At 36.8% G+C, this 21,821-nt stretch overlaps 1 long non-coding RNA gene across 1 annotated transcript in view; it reads left to right on the forward strand.

Annotated features, from left to right (window-relative positions):
- The window catches only part of LOC309812703, an 80,922-nt gene extending 67,327 nt beyond the window's left edge, over positions 1–13,595 (forward strand). Inside the window, exon 3 of the long non-coding RNA XR_014295382.1 lies at positions 13,514–13,595. This is a non-coding gene — a long non-coding RNA (uncharacterized lncRNA). The remainder of the gene's footprint in view (positions 1–13,513) is intronic.
- The last annotated feature ends 8,226 nt before the right edge of the window (positions 13,596–21,821 follow it).

Below are 21,821 nucleotides of genomic sequence, written 5' to 3' on the forward strand. Positions count from 1 at the left end.
TGACTCACTTCAAGAATTTCAGGGTTTTCTTTATTGTAAAACAAAGTTATTTTTTTTAAAAGAGTATTTTATTTTATTTTGCACTTCAAAATTACGGAGGATCATATGATTTATAGCGTAACCAGAATAATTGACTAGCAAAAGCATTTCATTTCCAACCATGATAGATAATACAATTTACTGAAATTGATTGTTATTACCTCTGTATATTAGTCATTGGTGAGTTGATTAACAGCTAAATTCATAACCATTATGATTCAGATCTGTTCAAAACATTTATTAAATGCCTTTTATATGCCTACTCTAATATAGTAGATGGTTAACTAAACTGAACTAAACATTATGTATTGAACATTATGCTAGGACTTCTACCTGATAAGGTGTAGTTCTGTTGGGCATATATTATTTCCTTTCTTCTGTTTTTCCTTCTTTCCTTCCTTCCCCCCCCCCCCCCACTCCCATTCTCTCTTTCTTTCTGGCTTTCATTTGCACGTTCAGGGTAAGAAATTTGGTGTAAAATCTATTTGTCAAGCTTTGGTAAAGGATGCAAAAACTGAATGAAATCTGCCCTTAAATTTTGAGGTGTCCATGGCTGAATCCCTGTGACCTGTGAATATGGTACCTAACATGGCAAAAGAAAAAAAAAAAAACTTTGCAAATGCAATTAACATTATAAACCTTGAGATGAGGCGACTACCTTGGATTATTTGGGTGGACCCAATGTAATCACATGAGTTTTCAAAAGCAGAGAAACTTTTGGCTACAGTTAGAGAGAAATGTGATGACATCAAAGAAATGGCAGTGAGAAGGATTCACCACTCTGTTGCTAGTTCTGCGATGCAGGGAGTGTTTAGGAACCAAGGGTAGTCTCCAGCTGACAGACAGCAAAGAAAAGAGATCTCAGTCCTACAACTACATGGAAATGAATTCTGAATGAGCAAGGAAATGGATCATCCCCTAGAGCCTTCAGAAATATACTGACCCCTTGAATTTAGCTCTGTGAGATTGGTACTGGCCCTCTAAAATAATAAATTAGTGTTGTTTTAAGGCACTAACTTTGCTGCACTTTGTTACAACAACAATAGAAAACTAATACAGAGGTGTTATAATCTACTGGATAACAAGAAATACAAGCACATTAAAATGTGATGTGGCAAATGTTTCGGGGTGGTATGAACAAAGCACCATGGTGTCTTATTTCCTGGGACTCTGCCATAGCAAAGTGCCACAGACTGGGTAGCCTAAACAATAGGAATTTATTACTTAGTTCTAGAGGCTAGAAGTCTAAGATCAAGGTGGTGGCAAATGTAGTTTCTTCTGAAGCCTCTCTCCTTGACTTGTAGGTGGCTGCCTTCTCACTGTGCCCTCACGTGGTGTTTCCCCTATGTGCACACATGTCTGTGTCCTAAACTAAGGAACCCAGTCATGTTAGATTAGGGTCCACCCATATAACCTCATTTTACCTTTATTACCTCTTTAAAGGTCCCAATAGTGTCACATTCTAAGGGTTAAGACTTCCACATAGGAATTTGGGAGGGACACAGTTCAGCCCACAATAGTGGGGTTACTGAGTGAGGAAAAACTTGGAGAAATTTTCATGAAGAAGATTAGATACTTGAGCAGGCTGCTATTTTTCAGGCAAAGAAGAGATAGAAGAGCATTAAGCTTAGGTGGACTACCATATGCAAAGGCACAGATTCTTTAAAACTATTACTCTTTCTTTGATACAAACAGTTGATGGAAGAGTTTTGGAAGAATCTAAATTCCAAAGTCAGATTCCTTCCACAGACTCTCTACCATCTGACTTCAGCCAAGGATATAACCACTGTTAACATATTATTGTATTTTCTTCCGTATGATTTTAATTCATATGCAAGTATGTGTTATTTATAAAAAATGCACATTGCTGGGCTACTTGATTTTTATAATTTGAAAATACTTCTGAGATATGTTTTTATGTAATTACAGTGACTATGTAATATTCCATTTTAAGGATATACCATAATTTTCCAGTCCCATATGTATGGGTATGCTTTGCTTCTCCAAATAAAGTTGCAATAAACATTTCTTATACACCCATCTTTGTCTATAAACTGGTTTAGGAAATAGACTGAACTTCATGGATTCAAACAGAAAGATTGGTTTGTTATTGTTGTTTTGAATTGTTTTACTACTGCCTTTAACAGTGGTTCTCAAAGTAGGTCTCCGAACTATCAATATTATCACCGGTGTCAATGAAAATAATCAATAAACAATCAATAATAAGAATAGAAACGAGTTTTGTTTAAGCCAAACTGACGACGATAGCCTGGCAGCCAATTTCCCAGATTACTCTAAGAAACTGCTCTGGAGAAGCATGGTTTTCAGCACAGTTTTATATCCTGTCAGAATAAAGAATATTAAACAAGTCAGGGATACATTTCTTCCAGGTTCCAAAAACAGTAGACCAGCACGTACACATCGAGTCAGTGTGGCCTTGGCACCAGGGAAGTGAGCCTTATCGTCAAGGGAGTACCAGCATTGGTGTCCCAGGAAGAGAGGCATTGAATCTTTATTTTTAACATGGACAATTTTTACTTCTGGTCAGTGTGCTCTTTTCTTTAATAATTAAAGCATATGTACAACATATGTTCGATAGGCCAAAAACAGGCTGTTCTAATTAGCATAACATTCAGGTTAACTCACGTAAAAGCCAGAATGACTTCCCCATATCTCAATATGGGAAAATTTCTTTTATCACCTGGAAATTTAGAAATGTAAATTCTCAGGCCCCAGAGACCCTCCCAAACCTAGTGAATTAAAAACTCTGGAGATGGGACCTGCAATTTGTATTTTAACAAGCCCTCCAAGTGCTTCTGATGCAGAGTAACATTTAATAATCCCTGCTGTAATACCTCTCCCATTCCTACTCCTTGAGGACTCCTCAGACAGGTCTCTTGCTTTCTCATATCATTCCATTTCACTATGTGTTTTCAGGCATTAAAATATCTCATAGAGTTTCACCAGAAAATTTGATTTCACAATCAATTCAAGGCCTGAACCATGACTTACTACGCAGGGAAGGAGGAGATTGTCTATTCTTGCACTTTTCTTGTTTGTCATTCCCACCTCACTCTGCTACTTTTGCATCTCTCTTTCTTCTCTGAAAACCTAAGACCTGGAGAATAGTTGGGGAAAAGGAAAAACCATCTCTTAAATGATTAGTATTGTTGTAATCCAGCCATTAGGATTCTTGATGAGACAGGCATTCAAATGCGGATTTTCTGGAAGACCTCCACAGGCGTCTCTAATTTGCACGGTTCCACGGGAGGGGTTGGGCACTCTCTGACTGACCTCCTGTGGCTTCCCACTCCATCAAACCCCATCTTCTGCCTCTCCAGCCCCTGCCCTTGACAGTCTACTGCTCAGCTAGAATCCTCTTGGCCCCAGACTCTACCCTCTTGATTGATATTAGGTTGGGATGGCTCAAACCTGGTTATGTTCCATGACAATCAATTAATACACAGTAAACTCATGCATCTGTGCCATGTTGATTGTCAGGATACAGACAGTTGCTCTGCAATCCCTTCTCTCTTCCAGCTGTTAAGAGTTTGAGAGGTCCTAATATAAAGGAGAATTTTCCCTATCTGAGGTAAAATCAAACTACATGATAGATACAGGAATCCAAAAAAAAAAAAAAATGGAGATGGAGATCAGATATGTGTTATTATTTTTAAAAACTTGTTTATAGGAAATGGCTTAGAACTGTGCTGGTAGAACCTGCTAATACATCACCTCAAACGAGATGGAATTACCTACCCAGTCATAGGCACAGCTGGAAAACTGTAGTTTTCTCCCCCCCAGGAGCAGGTCCCTTAATCCTTGGCAGAAAAGCAGGTGATAAGGCATGCTTCTGATGGACAGGCTGCCTCCCAAAGAATGGAGAGAGGGAAGGACTGAGTCTGGGTAGTCAGCTCCTTTTCCCAGACTTAACAGTTCAATCATCCTCTTTCCAAATAAAAAAATGAATGAGTAATGAAGAGAGAAGCAAGACTTTAGGCTAGCTCAACACTGTCCAGTAGAAATACAATATGAACCACAAATGCTAGTCACATATACAATTTTACATTTTTCAGTAACAATATTAAAAAGAAAAAAATTTTTAACTGAAGTTAATTTCATTAATGTATTTTTATTTAATCCAATATTCCAAAATATTACCCTTTTATCATGTGATCAATATTTTAAACTGATATATAGCACTCTTTTTAAATACTAAATCTTCAAAATCCTATTTGTATTTAGCACTTTTAGCACATTTGAATTAGGACCAGCCATATTTCAAATGCTCAGTAAAGGCATGTGACTACAGGTTACCATATTGGACAGTGCAAGTCTAGTTTAACACTTTCAACATTTAAACATAACTTGAAAGGATTGTAGGCCTTCCCTACCATCAGCCAACTTTGAGATTTCAGAATTCTCCAGGCATAAAGGAGACTGGTTTCTATGATCCTAACACCTTTCACCACTACCCTTAACTCCAAACACCGCAAGTCATGAGTTATTAACTCCCCCAATTTTTTTCTATAAGAACTAGGATAAGCCTACAAATTTCTGCAGCTCAGCAGCATGCTGCTAGGAAATATGATCTCAGTTTCCCATCATTTGAATTCACCCTGATCAGTACAAGCAGATACACATACTGCCTACATACTGTGTCCTAAAGCTATCAACCCCTGCTAGGCTATATCATTAGTCAAAAACAATTTTTGAAATACCTTAAATTATCCTGATATAAATTTATAAGCTGTAATAATAATTATATTTATAACCTAATGCTGTGCAATCACCCTATTATATAGTCTATATAATAGGTATAATATATATAAAAGTATCAGAGCAGCCCATTTTAACACAAATACTGTATATATGACTTGTCTTAGACAATCGGAAAACATGTGATTTAAAGTAAATGTATAAATTTTGCCTGTAAAAGTCCCCTAAATTTTCAAGGAATTTAGGACTCTACATACCTTGAGGATTTAACTTCTCTTGATCTTGCTCAAAGAGAAAAAACTCCTAAGTTAGTATTATTTGGTGCACCATGTTATCATTGCCAAGATTTAAAGCTCCTACAGGCTAAAAGTGGAACATTTTCTTGTTGCAAAGCAACTTCTTTTTATCTAATTGGATCATGAGAAAAGTCTCTTTAAGGATCTTTATCTCACTTTTCTTTCATTTGCTACAGTTATATATGAACTGAAACTATATTCAACAAATTACAATTGATTTATGTGCTATGAGGCCAGAAATTAAACTTTTACACAACCAGTTATCATACATATTCAATTTACCCACATTCAAAGAGTCAGCATTCATATCAAATCTATTTTCTACCATACCCTATAACTATACACAATGATTTATTAGGGGTATTTCTGTTTTCTTAGAATTTTACATTATCATTTATTAACAACATAATGCATACATTTGAGATGTTTGGAATATGATATGATTATTTTGAAAGTGTGATAAGATTCTCTTAGCGATGTCATAATTATCACAATCAGAACCTCATCCCAGCTGATTGTGATGAGCATGCAATCAGCAACCACAATGTAGAAACTGCCTGCTGCATCAACAAATATTGAACCTAGGTAATAAATGGCAGTTCTTCTGGAATGTCTCTGTGAGGAACTTGGCCCCTCTATATGAGCCCCTCCTGCGTGGGCTTTTGTTATTTCAGAACTTCCCTCAACTCTTGTCCCTTAGATGACTGGTACCTTGAGCAGGAACATCCCTGAAGGATACTTCAGATTACTGAATGGTGCATATTCTCTTTCTTTTTTCCTCTTAGTCCTTTAGCTCAGGGACTAGACTTGCCCCCACTCTTTCCTAAATAGTTTTCAAAATAAATATCTCTGGATGGAACTCTTTCCAATAGTATGCTTCCACAACCTCCACAGTGTACCGCAGAAGCCGAGTCCCCAAAGTTCTTCTTCGTTTTAAAACTCTGTGATCGTTATGTTTGCCAGAAATAGTCTAAATTTGACACGTCCCTATTTAAACCAAATAACTTATTTTTAGCCCCTTCACTGGAATTACTGCTTTTGCCCTATTGTGTCCTATACTGTGTTAATTCACAATCCCCCCTCCACCTTTATTAATCATAAAATGTAGTATGGTATAGTAGTAAGGAGTGCCTGGGTTCAAATTCTGACTTGGATATTTATTATCTGTGTGGCTATGGCAACATTACTTAAACCATAAGTAACTGTTTCCTCATCTGTAAAATGAGGATAATAACAGCATCTACTTCATAGAGGTTTTTTTTGTTTGTTTTGGTTTTTGGGGTTTTTTTTTGTGGTACATGGGCCTCTCACTGTTGTGGCCTCTCCCGTTGTGGAGCACAGGCTCCGGACGCACAGGCTCAGCGACCATGGCTCACGGGCCCAGCCTCTCTGCGGCATGTGGGATCTTCCCGGACCAGGGCACGAACCCGTGTCCCCTGCATTGGCAGGCGGACTCTCAACCACTGCGCCACCAGGGAAGCCCTTCATAGGGTTTTTTGAAGGAGTAAAGGAGTTGATACTTGTAAAGCCCATAGAAAATATTTGGCATGTAGAAAGTGCTCAAAAATGTTGCTTACTGATAATCTAATACAATATGAAGCCAATCTAATATGCTATGAAAACCCCAGGATGTTAAAATAATAAAAATTATTTGGATGAAATGATGCCATAGAACTAACTGGAGAAGAAGAAGGAAGAGAAAAGAGATAAGTGATCTAGGTATCCAAGACAAGAAGGATAAGAAGCAAGAGGAGATGCAATAGGTTAAAACTTTTGAAATTGTTGTTTCTGTGGATCAAATATTGATAATTTCTTATGGGTCAACCACGTAGAAAAAAGCATTAAGCAAAAGACAAGTGGAGAGATTGCTGGATAAGAATGAACACCACATTATGTTGAGACCATATACCTGAGTGAAATAAAGAGGCAAACACCTGAAGGAAAGGATTATTCAGACAAAGAATAAAGAAAAGAATTTTCAAACACCTTAAATCCAATAAGCCAAATAGGGAAAGCAGGGAAAATGGTGAACTGAATTCAGGTGTGGATACCACATTTTGACTAAGTGTATGGAAGTTCTTTGCCAGACGGCAAAGCCATCATATAAGATTAAAATTAATCTTCACCGAAAAGGTGTTGGCAGTTCAATGTTGTGATAAACTAAACTCATAAAATACAATAAGCTTTCAGGAAAAAACTTATTCTTCCTAAAAGTATGTGATTCTACAACCAATTAACAGTTGGAAGAGCATCACGGTTATCATATTATTTTCATGTTAAAAATAGAATCTTATGGTGTAATAGACTATTCAAGGCATAGGGTAAATCAATTTTAGCTCAATTTCCTGCACCTTAAATGTGTGACAGAAATAATTCTTTCCTTGTCTGTCTCTCCCATGGACTCCAAACTCCTTACCCTCACCTTCAGTGTCCTTCATAATTTGACCCCTGCCTCCCTTTTTAACTTTATTTCCTACCTTTCTCTTTTATTTCCCCATGAGCTGGAGAGACCATATCATCTACTGTCCAAACTGAAAGCATTTTAAGAGTGAATACAGGTCACTAAAATAATTATACTAATATAAATATTTGAAATATTATTTGCTTGCCTAAAGTTTGGTTTTATTATGCTGGTGGATGTATAAAATTCTATTGAAAGATATTTTCAAAATTAAAATTCTATTTAGAAAGTAAAGATAACACAAGAGTTCAATAAAGGGGGAAACTATCTTGATTATCAGAATACTAAAAAATAGCATAAACAGCAGAAATACTACTGGTACATAGGCAAATGCTTTTAAACAGTTCCTTAGTTGTAGCTGTCCCAACACCATATCACTGGTATTTTTCTAAAAAATGTATTTTTAATTGTCTCATTATTTAATATTTTTATAAAATTCTCTGCAATCTTCTTCAAAACCAAATAGAGGGTTAATAAATTTGATGTTGATATCGTCAATAGAATCTTTTCTGTAATCGCAATACTTTTCACTAAGAAAATACTCTCTCTACAGAACTGGGATAACTGATAAGCTTAAAGCAAATTCTGCTAAAAAGAGGATATTCTCAATTCTAATATTATTTAAATGAGTAAATATTTCATGGTAAATATTTGCATAAGCACATCATTTTTACCTGCAGTCAGAAAATTTATCTCTGACAAAGATTTACATGAAAAACTTATCAAGTAAGTTATCTCTATTTATAATTGCTTTAGATGTTTTGCCAAATTTAGATCGTGCAAAATTATAGGCCTTCTTAGCATTCTTGTACAGAATCTAAATTAACCAATGAAAAATGAGATCTCTATCCAAATCAACTTTTTCCAAATGCAATTCTAGAATTTCAAACTAAATCTTATATACTGTTTGAATTCCTATCATTTAATTTGTTCTCTTCTTCATTTGCTTTTTATGGATAAATTTCCAAGTCTTTCTGTTTGTAAACTTTGTTTTCAATAACTGCAATTCTCCAAAAGCTTCAAAAAATAGAGACTCTTGGCATTCTGTTTGTTGAATATTTAAAGATTCCTCATTGATTTTCAGTGAAGTGCAACCAAGATTTAGAGAAATCACTTATTTAAAAGTTCAATATCATGGTAAGGTACATTCAATTACAGATAGTTCTTCAAAGGTTCAAACATTTCTAAACTCTGAATGATACTGGGTGATAAAATAAAAGGTACTCACTGCCATGCTGAAGTATTTACTTCTACTTGACATCAGTTTTGTCACAGACAATTGGTTACTCAGTTACTCTAACTATGTATATATTTAAAAAGTCATAAATTTGGATGTTTGTGTGTACCATAACATATCCCAAGTACATTTCCACGTTGTAGGCTTCTTAATTTAGTTAATAGCCATCTTCTTATAACAACACTGTACTCTACCCAAAAACTTTTCGTTGCATTATCAACCCCAAAAACTTTAAATTTATTTCTTAACTTTTAAACTAAATTTACAACAGTAATTTAATAATGCTAAATATATCTCCTTTTCCAAGATGAGCTTCCAAAAGACTTACTTTGATTCCATGGAATGAGTATTTTGTTTAAACGCAAGCCATTATAAAAATTTAACTTATTTCCTATTTTAAGCATCTAATGACATTTTTGTGGAACTGGCATAATTTAACTATTTGCTAAATTCTGCTGCTGCTAATGGATCCAATTAATGAAACCTAACATATCATTTTTCTTGTATATGAAAAAGAAAATCTGGAGTTAAGAACAAGCAAAACTAACTTCATTTAATCTAAATGTGCCTTCCACAGTCTCAAGTATCTGATAAGTTTTGAAGTAGGTAATGATTTACCCTTTTTTAGAAGATTTAGGTTTTCTGGTTTCTGGTCAGATATATCATATGGCCTCCATAGTGGATAATAAATGTTGACTAACATTTTGTATAGTTTACATAGTCCTCATCAACCTTTTGAATAAGAGAGAATCAGACTGTAAGTTTTCATTATACATACACTTTTTTATCTCATTGCTACTGATATGATTTATTCCAAAATAAAAAATGACTTACCAAATAAAATAAATGGCTAGATAGATATATACCATCTGCCAAGTGACAAAAGGGTTATTGAGAGAAATCTAGAGGCACATTACAGGAGGATAATCTCTAGTGCTTCCAAGATGAGCCCTTGGTGGTTGCAGAGGTCTTCAAGTGTAAATTTGCAAATATTTTACACAAAATTAACCCACAACATTGAAGACAAAATAGCCTTTGTACTCAGCCAACACTTGGAGGTGGGAGAATTTTACTAAAATTTCTGAGTATGTCTCCAGTGCCTATCATTTCTGTCACCAGTATAAGCGTGAGACATGGTCAAGAAGAACCCAAGCCTCCTGGTCCCATTGAACACTTCCAAATAGATTTCACATATGCTATGAGTTTATAGCATGTCCAGATCATTGCTTATTCTCAGCATGAGCCTTGCTAAAGAGACATGACTCTGAAGTAGCAAAAAGTTACTTAATTTCATGTTTTCAGTGTGGGGAATTCCAACCTACTTCTCCAGTGATAAAGGTACTCAGTTTCCTAGGACTGATACTATAGAACTTTGAAAGCCTTGTTGTGTAATTAGAAACTTTATTGTTCTGATTACACTCAATCCTTAACAAAGCAGAGAGAGGCAGTGGCACATTTAAATTCAAGTGGGCAAAATTATCTGTCACTCTTTGACTTCACTAAGAATGTTCTCATAACAATGAGATCCATACTTTCTGAGACCCATCAACTGTCACCATATAAAGTTTTTACATGTCACTATATGAGGGTGGGTATTTCTCCTCTGATGTTCTAGTCTAACTTACATAGTCAGACATCAGCATATGGCAAACTACTTCAAAGAACTCATGCAATAATTTAGTTTTATCACCAACATGGACAAGCTGCCTTTCCTTCACATCCTCTCAAACCTTACATGATAGAACTCAGAGATTTTATCTTCTGAAAAAGAAATAAGATGGAAAATGCCTTGGAACTACTTTGGAAACAACTGTATTAGGTACTTCTAACCACTAACATAGCAATTAAAATCTGTGGTGTAGATCCTCAGATTCATGGATCTCAGCTAAAGAGATGCAAAGCTTCATACTTCAATACTTGGACTGCTATTCCTTTGAGAGATTTAAAATAAAAGATTCTTAAGAATACTTCAGAAGCAGTTAGTCATCAGAAGGAGACTTCATCAACCAAGGGCTTCATATCAAGAGGATAACTGTAGGATGAAGACAGCATGCACCCAAAACCTGCAGGACAAGATCTAGTTCACCAGAGCTACAGATTGTCTTGCTTTAATCTTCATGCCTCTGTTCTTTATTTTCCTGAATGATTTCTGTCCTCTGCTGGATTAAGGTTTTGAATTTTTACAAAAATATGTTTTTTTTCTTAACCGTAATACTTACAAATTTTACACTTCACGTTGCTTTTTGAATCCTCATATACTCCTTGGTATGAGTCCAATCCCTGGTTGCAATCTTTTCATGATTCAAACAAAATGTACAATTGAACTGTTTGGTTTGAGTACATTTACCTCTGAGTGCCAACCAATTTCTTTAAGCATCAATCCTTTGTAAAAACACATTTGCTCTCATCAGTAATTAGACTCAAACATGACATGACTTTTTAATCTGGTAGATAACATAATAGTCCAGGTAATCAAAAATGTAAAACCCCCTATCATAAAATATCTATAATGGAAGGTTTCTGCTTCCACTGAAACAATAGCCAAGGTCCATTTGTAATAAATAGACTCTATAACCAAACTTTCACAGAGTTAAGTCTCAGAAAGAAAATAGGAAATAAATGGCTTGCACTTTACCTCTGTCACCTTTACAGACCTTACAAAGAAGGCTTAATATGTAAGTGTCTGATTCCCTATCAGATCTAACCATTTATCTATTTAATCATGTCTCTACTTTATAATCTCCTGCCTAGCACCTAACTACTTCTGAATGGGGCTGAAACCATGCAATGAAACTGAGATACCCCATAGGGATATTATAGCCAAGACCACATCATTGGATAGACTCGAAAGCCTGGTATTGAATTTATGGCAATAATAATAATGATAATAATAATAATGTATTGGATACTCTCAAAAAGCTGGACAGGGTCTAGTTATCTCAGTAAAGTGATGTCTGTCTTCAGGATGATCTCTGATATCACACAGGGTCCATTTTGGCCCCCTATTTCTCCCTCTTTGCAAAAGAGCTCACTTTATAACTTGATACAAGAAGGAAAAACACTGGGCCTCAATTTGAGGTTCAAAGCCTTAGTCACTCAATGGAAATTCTAGATAGCTTTGTTCTGTCCTCAGGGCTTTTCATATTATGCTTTAAAGGAGACACAGAAAGTGAGGAAGCTCCTACCTGCCATGGTTCAATGACTGACAGAGGAGCTAGACAATCTCACTAAGAACTGCATGAGATTGGAAATATGATGATTTGAAACAGAGAAGCCCTAGACAGAATACTGACTGGCATCTTGAGGTTGTCGATATGCTATTTGAGAGGAAAAAATTGTTGTACCTTCATCTCTACAAAATTTATGAGACCTTTAAAATTACTAAGAAGATCTGAAAAACCAATGAAGGAATTATGCAATTAATTGATTTGGCTAATACCTCCAAATCTGGTTCTGTAGACTCTTCAGAATGAAGATGGGATCTGTTTTCTTTGTTTAATTTAGGTACTCTCGGATTTAGGCTTAGAAGTCTATAAACTTTGATTATAATTATGCTCCTCTAATTCGTCTGAGTGGTGCAGTTCAAATGTGTGATCTCCAACATCTTATACTGAAACGGAGCAGCGTAGGAAAAAACTTTTGTCTAGGAAAAACCTTAGCCAAAGAATAAGTTTAATCAGAGAAGTGAGAAAATGCAGAAACAAAGGAAAACACTCACAGGAGACCAAAAAATAATAGTTTAGTCAGTAAGCATAGTCAAGGACTTTAGTTCCTCCTCAAGGGCTATAGATAATATTCTAAGCCATATCCTGTGGGCTGTCTTGTAGATACTGAAACCCCCAGCAGGTGGAAGAAGTTAACTACATGATGGCCAGGCTGTAGCCATGACTTAAGCTGCCACAATTCCAAGAAAGGGCCTCAAGGAAATGGGAACAAACCGACTCTGGGACTGAAGACTAACTGTACTTAAAACAATCAAGATGACGCTGATCAGACCATCACATGACCAATATCAAGATGACTGTCAGAGCGGACTGTGCTGTTTCTGCATGGAGCCCCCTCCCTTCATCAATAAAAGCTCTTGCCCACTGGTTGTAGGAGGAGGGGAGTCGGCCTCTGGACAGGCGTCCGCTCCCCCCACCCCGTTGCCAGCAACCAAAATAAAGCAAATTTTCCTGTCCACCAAACTTGCCTCTTTATTGGCTTTTGAGCGGTGAGCAGCCCGACCCCAATTTTGGTTACAATCCCCTACTCTGCAGTCACCGTCCTATCAAGTGATCCCCCAAAATGATCATATTACAAAAAGAACAAGAAAACCTGATATGTGTAGCAGTTGAACTAACTACCACCAGCAACTTGCTATGCAATCATGAGTTTACAAAATGTGGTATAGATCTAGACTGATTGTTTCCCCAGATAACAATGATCTATCCTCCAGCCGGAGAGGAAGAATGACAACAAATAAGAACTGAGAATTGAAGGCATCTGTGTCACTATGACAGAAGAGACTGTAGATCACCTGTTAACCTGACTTAGCTCCAAGAAATTTTGCCGAGAGAAAAATAAAGCTGTAAACCAATAAATAACTTCACCCTTTGCTTCCTACGTACTTGCCCCAGTCCCCAGCTAATGATTGTTCTAGCTTTAGATCAGAACATCCCCACTATGATAGCTTATCATAGGGGCGGTGAGGGGCGTGCCCCTCTGCTGGTTTCCCTGGTGAGGGATGAGCCAACCTGATGTCAATTTCCACTAAAACAGGTAACCGCCCCTCTCCCGGGAGTGAAGACTTCTGCCATGTCTTGTTCGCCCTCCACACACGGTGAGGTGTTGCGCCAGGACCTTGCTTCAGACAGGTAAGCTACCCCTATCCATTAAACCATTGGTGTCTCTGTTGCTGACTCCGGGCTTTTTCTTCAGTCTTGAAGCTGGGCAAGTACAGGGCTTGCAGCGAGGTGCAGCCCAACAATTGGCGGAGCCAGCCGGGATACTGAGGAAACCCCCGTGAGCGCCGAGATGTCGGGAAATACGTGTTGCAGGAAAACGGGGTGTGAGAGAATGGTCACATCCCAGGTCCCGGGGAGTCCCTGGGACAGCCCGCCAAGTGAGGGTCCTTGGCTTCGGGCAGGAAAGAATTCAAGAGTGAGCTCTTGGTAAAGTGAAAGCAGGTTTATTTAGAAAGACACATTATCCATAGGTAGAATGCAGTCTGTCTCGGAAGGTGAGAGCGGCCCTGCGCCTTGGGAGTTTAGTATTTATGGGCTGGGCAATCTTTTACGCTAATGGGTAGGAGGAATATTCTAACTATTTTGGAGAAGGGGCAGGGATTTCCAGGAATTGGGCCGGCCTCGGAGCTGTCATGGTGCTCGTGGGTGTGTCATTTAGTATGCTAATATATTACAGTGAGCGTATAAGGAGGCTCAAGGTCTTCTGGAAGTCAAATCTTCTGCTACCTTGAGCCTAATGAGTTCTAACCAGTTTTTGTCATATCCTGTTATTCTTAATGGCTGTGTCATTCTTTTAATGGTTGTGCCTTGCCCCCCCAAGGTGGGTACAAGCCCACCTTGAAATTCCTGTCTCATAAGGACAGGGAATGGAAAATTGCGGGGGCCATGCACTAGCCTGTCACCTGAAAGGTGTGGGGGTAATCCCCAAAGTTATAGGGGTAATCTTGTGGCTGTCCACTAGTATGTAGGGCCCAGTGGTGGCTGTCCTTGAGGAATGGGGGCTTGCAAGAGAGTACAGAGAACTCACAGTCACCCGTAAGGCTGTTGCGGAGATACTGGACACCATTACAGTGGGAAAAAGGAAGTTAGACAATAAGCTGATGGCTATGGCTGGGGGCTGGCTATTGCTTTCTATGTTAAGAAAGCCCACAGATGCTGAGCTAATAGCTGAGGTGAAGGTTAGGCGCCCCAGCACTGGGATGACATTGTGTTAACTGGCCACGAAATGTTAAAGTTGGCCTCTGTGACTAGCCACCCAGCCCTGCAGCAGTACTTATATGGGGCCATCAATGAGGATGAAGTGATTTCCCTGCTCTCCTGGATAATGGCCACCTGTCGTGTCACCTGGCCTAACAAAGGGGATGTACCTACTACTCCTCTCTCTTGGTAAACCATGGGAGAACTACAGGATGTATGAAGAGAGCTAGGCGTGAAACACGCTGTATATGCTCAGCCATATCTGGGCACATACAATGAATTATTGATAACAGGAATGAAGGACACGATACTACAGCACACTCCTGGAGGACGGTTTGGGGCTTTAGTTTCCATCCTCAGTTCCTTAGTAGGTCATTGAGTTGCTCAGGCTGCATAAATCGTAGTAGACTTAGGAGAAACAGAAGAAATACGGTGCTGGGGTGATCAGAGCTCTGTTCTATCTTGTAGTTCCCCTAGGGTATATTTTGCAAAACTGTGAGACCTTCAGGTATGCCCTCATAAATGAAAGAAAATGATATTTTTATTGTAAGGCTATTTGGCTTCAGTACTCCTTGAGACCTGGAGAACAATGCCTCTAATGGCTCCACTGTTGTATCAAAGTGAGCCTTTTGTAATTGGTTTGGCTTTTATCTGGAGTGTGTGCAAGAGTACCTTGATCTCAAATCCTGTTCTCTCTCCCTGGTTTTGACCTTCATTAAGGTGTTCTAGTAACTTGAATGCTGATTCATGTTCCTCTGAAAGTGAGGCATGTGAATGTGAGTGAATAATATGTATTATTGTCTAATATTGTTATTTGTTTAAACCGAATTGGCTATTTAGAAACTGAAAAAAAAAATCCCTGAAGATGTCCAAGATGGGACTCTTTTGACATTCTAAAACTGGTTTTTGTATATGTTGTTGAGGAAGTTAGCTTTCTAGAAGGAATTGGTATTTCTCTTTCTGTGCCTTTGAGACGTAAATGGTCTATCTGGGAATCTCAGGAACTTGCGTCTAATTCCTGAGCTTGAAGGAAAAAACAGAAAAGACAGCCGCCTTTTTAAATTCTAGCAGGAAAACTGTGAGATCTCTGTGTCTATATGGATATATGTGCGTATATGTGTACCTTGTAAATATGGCATGCCTCTGCCTCCCGATGGCTTGCCAACACTGGTTTGTGATGAGCTCTTTAGAGTCATCAGTGTTAAGTATAATAATTCTGTTGTATCTTGGTTTATTAAGGGCAAATAAGACCTTATTATTTCTGTTGAAAATTTTTAGCAAGTAAAGTGACTTGATATGATGAAACTTTAAGTGAATGTAAATAAGAGCTTTTGGGTAAACTCTATACAAATAATTTTCTTTTGGGAATGTCTGTCTATAATAGTTGCTCCAGATTTTGTTAATTTGCAACTAAACCAAGTTAAATGAAGAGAATTCATTGACTATCTGTGTCATTTCAAATAGGATAAAATATTGGAACATTAATTGCTGGGTAGGTCTAAGTTTACCTACCTTTGCCTTCTTAGGAGAGGAAGATGAAAACATAAGTGTCCCAATCAGGAAATGCTGTTATGAGAAACAGTTCACAATTACTTACTTCTTGGTTTTTGCCAGAGATTAAAGTTTTTAAGGGTTAATATTATAATCAGTCATAAAACTGGTTATTGTAACCAAGTTTCTTTATCGATTACATTGTAATCAGGTATTTAACCGTGCCTTTTAAAGTCTGTTGTCATTCAAGAAAAAGAAATAAAAGGTATCCAAATTAGAAGGGAAGAGGTAAAATAGGCAGATGGCATGATACTGTATATAGAAAACCCTAAAGACTCCACACAAAAATTACTAGAACTGATAAACAAATTCTTCAAGGTAGCAGGATACAAGATTAACATACAAAAATCAGTTGCATTTCTTTACACTAACAATGAAATATCAGAAAGGGAAAGTAAAAAACAATCCCTTTTAAAATCGCATTAAAAAAAAAAAAAAAACTTAGGAATAAACCTGACCAAGGGGGTGAAAGACCTATATGCTGAGAACTATAAAACACTGATGAAAGAAACGGAAGATGATTCAAAGAAATGGAAAGATATTCCATGCTCTTGGACTAGAAGAATTAATATTGATAAAATGTCCATTCTACCCAAAGCAATCTACAGATTTAATGGGATCCCTATCAAATTACCCATGACATTTTTCACAGAACTAGAACAAATAATCCTCAAATTTATATGGAACCATAAAAGACCCAGAATTGCCAAACCCATACTGAGGAAAAAGAACAAAGCTGGAGGCATAACTCTCCCAGACTTCAAACAATTCTACAAAGCTACAGTAATCAAAACAGTATGATATTGGCACAAAAACAGACATATGGATCCGTGGAACACAGAGCCCAGAAATAAACCCACACGCCTGTAGTCAATTAATCTCTGACAAAGGAGGCAAGAATATAAATGGAGAAAAGACAGTCTCTTCAGCAAGTGGTATTGGGAATGCTGGACAACCACATGTAGATCAACGAAGTCACAACATTCCCTCACACCCTATAGAAAAATAAACTCAAAATGGCTTAAAGATGTAAATATAAGACATGATACCATAAAACTCCTAGAAGAGAACATAGGCAAAACGTTCTCTGACATAAATCATAGCAATGTTTTCTTAGGTTAGTCTCTCAAGTCAATAGAAATAAAAGCAAAAATAAACAAATGGGACCTAATCAAACTTATAAGCTTTTCCACAGCAAAGAAAACCATAAACAAACAATAAAAAGATAACCAATGGATTGGGAGAAAATATTTGCAAACAATATGACCCACAAGGGATTAATTTCTGAAATATGCAAACAACTCATACAACTCAATAACAAAAAAACCAAACAACCCAATCAAAAAATGGGCAGATGACCTAAATAGACATTTGTCCAAAGAAAACACACAGATGGCCAAAAAGCATATGAAAAGATGCTCAACTTTGCTAATTATTAGAGAAATGCAAATCAAAACTACAATGAGGTACCACCTTACACAAGTCAGAATGGCCATCATTAAAAAGTCTACAAATAGTAAATGCTGGAGAGGGTGTGGAGGAAAGGGAACCCTCCTACATTGTTAGTAGGAATGTAAATTGGTGCAGCCACTATGGAAAACAGTATAGAGTTTCCTAAAAAAACTAAAAGCAGAGTCACCATATGATCTTGCAGCTCTACTCCTGGGCATATATCCAGAGAATACTCTAATTAGACATAGAGAATGGACTTGAGGACACAGGGAGGGAGAAGGGTAAGCTGGGATGAAGTGAGAGAGTGACATGGACATATACACACTATCAAATGTAAAATAAATAGCTAGTGGGAAGCAGCCATATAGCACAGGGAGATCAGCTCTGTGCTTTGTGACCACCTAGAGGGGTGGGATAGGGAGGGTGGGAGGGAGATGCAAGAGGGAGGAGATATGGGGATGTATGTATATGTATAGCTGATTCACTTTGTTATAAAGCAGAAACTAACACACCATTGTGAAACAATTATACTCCAATAAAGATGTTAAAATAAATAAATTTTTTTTAAAAAAGATACATGCACCCCAGCGTTCGTAGCAGTGCTATTTACAATAGCCAAGACATGGAAGCAACCTAATTGTCCATCAACAGATTAATGGATAAAGAAGATGTGGTACATATATACAATGGAATATTACACAGCCATAAAAAATAATGAAATAATGCCATTTGCAGCAACATGGATGGACCTAGAGATTATCATACTAAGTGAAGTAAGCCAGAAAGAGAAAGACAAATATCATATGATATCACTTATATGTGGAATCTAAAATATGATACAAATGAACTTATTTACAAAACAGAAATAGACACACAGACATAGAAAACAAACTATGGTTACCAATGGGAAAGGGAGACAGAGGGATAAAGTAGGAGTTTGGGATTAGCAGATACAAACTACTATATATAAAATAGATAAACAACAAGCACCTACTGTATAGCACAGGGAACTATATTAAATATCTTGTGATATACCATAATGGAAAATAATATGAAAAAGAACACATATATATATATATATGAATCACTTTGCTGTAAACCAGAAACTAACAACCTTGCAAATCACCTGTATTTCAATAAAAAATAAACAAATAAAATAAAGTCTTTTGTCATTTATAGACAGTTATTGTTGTCCTCTGATGCTTTTGTAAAAGTGCTTCATCTTCAAGAAGATTCATAGCAAGGACATTTTGAAAACTACAGGTCTCTGATAAATTTCAGATCATACCACAGAACTGGGTATGAAATTAAAGAATCCTAGTGAAAAACCTGATGGCTTCATTAAAATCAACAAAAGAGTTGTTTACTGAGTGAACTGGTGAATATAGTTATAATTTTTATGGTTTTTGTCTAGAATATTATTGGTTTTGATCTGTGTTTTCCAGATATAGGGAAGCCCTTCTCCTCAAGTTAATTATGACTTAAGAGCAATTTGGTCAACTATACTGTGGGTAGAATTGAAATATTTTTCTTTTCTCTCTGCCTGGTCTTCTCACTAATCTAGAGTGTCTTTGAAGAATTTTTTTAGGGACATTTAGCTGGTAAATGGCAGAGCCAAGATTTTTAACTCAAGGTGAAATTCAAAGTTCAGAGGCCTTCCATGATTTCATACTCTACTTCTCTCTGACCACATTCTCCTACAACTCTCTTGCTCATTGTCCTGCAGTTTTACTGGCCTTCTAGTTGCTCCTCAAACATCCCAAGCAAGCTCCTGCCTTAGGATTTTACAGTTGCTCTTGCCTCAGCCTAGTACCGTCTTCCTCAGAATCCTGCAGGGTTTGCTCCCTCCACTCTTAAGTTCTCTGCTCAAATGTTACCTTAGCATAGAGGCCATCTCTAACCATTCTATGAAAAAAAATGGCACTTTCCTGCTGTTATTCTCTATATACTAAACATGTTTTATTTTTACTCATAGCATTAACTACCGCTGGACATATTATACAACTGTCTCTGTACTTACTTATTATCTTTCCCCTTCCATTAGAATATGGCACCATGAGAGCAAGGCTTTTGTCTGCTGGTCACTTCTGTGTCCCCCATATCTAGAACTGTGCTTGGTACACAACAGATAACAATAAACATGAGTAGATGAATGATGCAGTTAAGCCATATTTTGCACAATAATTCTCATTTCTGTCGTGTATTTTTATAAACAGTATTTCTGACAATTCATTTTTAAAAGTGTCAGAGCAGAAAGAAATTTGTTACTATTACAATAATAATTGTCCCCATTTATTTCATAATAGTTCCCATTACTTTTTTCATAAACACTCTATTCTGTAAAAAAAAAATACTTTATAACAAAGAATATGTTTATTAAACTTTGAACAAATGGGGCATTTTTCATCTGACTATTAACATTTGTTTACCTAAATAAAAACGTTATGATCTAGCCACAATAATCATCATATAATGAATTAGCAACCATTCACTGTTAGACAGAGTTACAGAATCTTTTTCTTTTTTTCCATCTCTTTCAGGAAGAGAATAGAAAGAAATTATTTTCTAATTATTTTAAGGAGTCTGAGATTGTAACTTTTACTGGCCTGAAATTTACCCTATTTGCTAGCTAACAAGTTTGCCTGCCAGTTTCATAGATGCTGACATAATACACAAGATTACTGTTCAGAGACAAATAATTTTATTACTACATAAATGGCAGTAATGAAAGCAACAGCATTTGAGCCAGTTCTCTGATCCTGGGTTCCCAAAGAAGGATGTGAAAGGAGCCATGTGATGCCTACCCATCCAGTGCATTGCACTACAGAAGAGAAACCCTAAGCTTAGGGACCTTGACTCTTTGATAATGGGCAGTAAGTGAGCCTGACTTTTGTTCAGAAGGAGATATTACTATAGTGGACAATAAACAAACCTGTCCTTTGCTCCAAGAAGAAAACACTACTTCCATCTTGCAAAGCTGTTTACTATACATACATTCTTGAAAAGATAGTCTAGAAAAATAGCAGTTAATTTCTGCTCACAAGATGTACAGAAATGTGAAAGACCTGTGGAGAACTGTCTCTCCACAGGCACAATTTGGCGTTAACTCCAATACAGCAATAAAGTTGTTAATGCACCTTTAGAGCTCTTCACTGAAGTGCTTCCCTTTTCCAACATGCCTCCATTGACACCATTTGCCTTTTTCCTAATTTTATTTTAGAAATCAGATTATAAATTGCCTCCTCTGGGGAACCTCCCCTGGTCTCTTGAGGTTGAAATAGGTGCCCCTTGCTCCCACAGAATTCTACACGTCCCCTAATTTCTATATCACACCTCATTCTGTATATTAATGGCCCATTGAATTGTCTTTTACCCCCTTAAGCCATAAGCTTCTTGAGGGCAAGAGCTGTGATTTATTAACCAATGTGCTCCTAGAAACTTAAATCAGAATTTGACCCATTGTTAATGCTCACTAAATATATCATCTTGAGACTTTGGGATAGTTAAGAGATTTTCATAAAATACAGAATTTTTGAACACTTTATTAACATTAGGCATTGTGCAGACTATTTCCTGAGATGCATCTTCATGAAGAAGTGACATTTTAGTTAATTCAGGAAAAAAGAAAAGTAAAATTTTCAATTGCAAAGAATTAAACCTGATGAAAACTTGATGCCACTAAAATTAATTATTCATGTTAGCTTAAGAAAATGTATTGTAATAGTCTGTCACAATGCTCCATTAGTTAGATGGAAATCTTTGACAGGCAGATGCAGATTTTGAGATCTTGTACCTTTCAACACTAGACAAAATTCTGTGATTATTTTCAAATTAAAGAATGATCTGTTCTTAAAACAGCAGTCTAGGGCAGTCTTACATTTTCTAGGAAGTATAAAAAGAAAAAAACTTTTGTCTCATATGCTTTGATAGCTTTAGTTAAATCTAGGCAATTATTCTTTCTTTTTTTTTCTGGTTCCTTGTCTGCAGATAGAAATCTGAGAGTGTCCACCCTATGGAATTAAGCGTGTTGTATTAAAGACAAGTACTTTGCATACTAAGCACTATCGGAGATAAAATTTTCATAATAAAAGCATACTCAAAACTTACAGCACATCTTATTTTCTTTATTTTTTAAAACTGAA

The sequence above is a fragment of the Mesoplodon mirus genome, assembly GCF_964341445.2.
Source record: "Mesoplodon mirus genome assembly, chromosome: 11".
NCBI lineage: Eukaryota > Metazoa > Chordata > Mammalia > Artiodactyla > Ziphiidae > Mesoplodon > Mesoplodon mirus.